General features: G+C 41.5%; 1 non-coding gene across 1 annotated transcript; it reads left to right on the top strand.

The window, feature by feature from the left end:
* The first annotated feature begins 332 nt into the window (after positions 1-332).
* Positions 333-404, top strand: TRNAY-GUA (transfer RNA tyrosine (anticodon GUA)). Its single transcript has one exon. It is a non-coding gene; the product is annotated as a tRNA-Tyr (tRNA).
* Positions 405-1,306: the final 902 nt, after the last annotated feature.

The following is a 1,306-nucleotide window of genomic DNA, read 5'->3' as shown; positions in this document are numbered from 1 at the left end:
AAGGAGTCAATAGGACTGTATTCTTTCAAGAGGCTCTAAAAGAGAATCTCTTTCCTTGCCATTTCCAACAACTAGAGGCTCACCTGCATTCCTTAGACCATAGCCCCTTCATATCACTTCCACCTCTCCTCCCATCATCATATCTTTTCTTCTGCCTCTGACTGTCCTGCCTTCTTATGATAAGGACCTGGGATTAAAACTGGGTCCACACCAATAATCCAGGATAATCTCCTCCTCTCAAAATTTTAAATTTAATCATGTCATGCAAATTTAATCATGCTTCCTCCCCTCAGAATTTTAAGTTTAACCATGTTCCTTTTGTCCTATGGGCTTCCCTGGTGGCTCAGATGGTAAAGCGTCTGTCTGTAGTGCAGGAGACCCAGGTTCAATCCCTGGGTTGGGAAGATAGCCTGGAGAAGGAAATGGTAGCCCACTCCAGTATTCTTGCCTGGAAAATCCCATGGATGGCAGAGCCTGGTAGGCTTCTGTCCATGGGGTTGCAAAGAGTCAGACACAAATGAGCGACTTCACTTTGTCATATATGTAAGGCTCATACTCACAGGTTCAGGGAAAGAGGCTGTGAATACTTTGGGTAGTCCATTACTCTACCCTCTACAAGAATACGTGGAGATAACAAACTGAGATTTCAGATTATTGGAATTACCAAAACAGCTATTGTAAAATTAGGCTTTTTTTGTTATTTAAAGAACTAGAAGACAAACTGGAAAATTATGTGTATGAGACAAGAAAACGTAAAAATGACCTGGCACATTTTTAAAAGTATCAAATAGCACCCCTAGAAATGAAATTGAGTAAATTAAATTATTAAAAATGGGTGAGCTTAATAACATACATAAGAATATACAGTTCACTTCAGTTCAGTCGCTCAGTCGTGTCCAACTCTTTGTGACCCCATGAATCGCAGCGCACCAGGCCTCCCTGTCCATCACCAACTTCCGGAGTTCACTCAGATTCACTTCCATCGAGTCACTGATGCCGTCCAGCCATCTCATCCTCGGTCGTCCCCTTCTCCTCCTGCCCCCAATCCCTCCCAGAATCAGAGTCTTTTCCAATGAGTCAACTCTTCGCATGAGGTAGCTAAAGTACTGGAGTTTCAGCTTTAGCATCATTCCTTCCAAAGAAATTCCAGGGCTGATCTCCTTCAGAATGGACTGGTTGAATCTCCTTGCAGTCCAAGGGACTCTTTAGTAAGATTATTTCAAAAAACATTTCTGAAATATTTCAAATTTTCAAAATATTTCTAGAAGTGTTCTTATTTCCTTTTCTGATTGAAGTTATCACAGCT

This window comes from Ovis canadensis, chromosome 5 (genome assembly GCF_042477335.2).
Source record: "Ovis canadensis isolate MfBH-ARS-UI-01 breed Bighorn chromosome 5, ARS-UI_OviCan_v2, whole genome shotgun sequence".
Lineage (NCBI taxonomy): Eukaryota > Metazoa > Chordata > Mammalia > Artiodactyla > Bovidae > Ovis > Ovis canadensis.
This window is presented reverse-complemented; position numbering and strand designations above follow the sequence as displayed.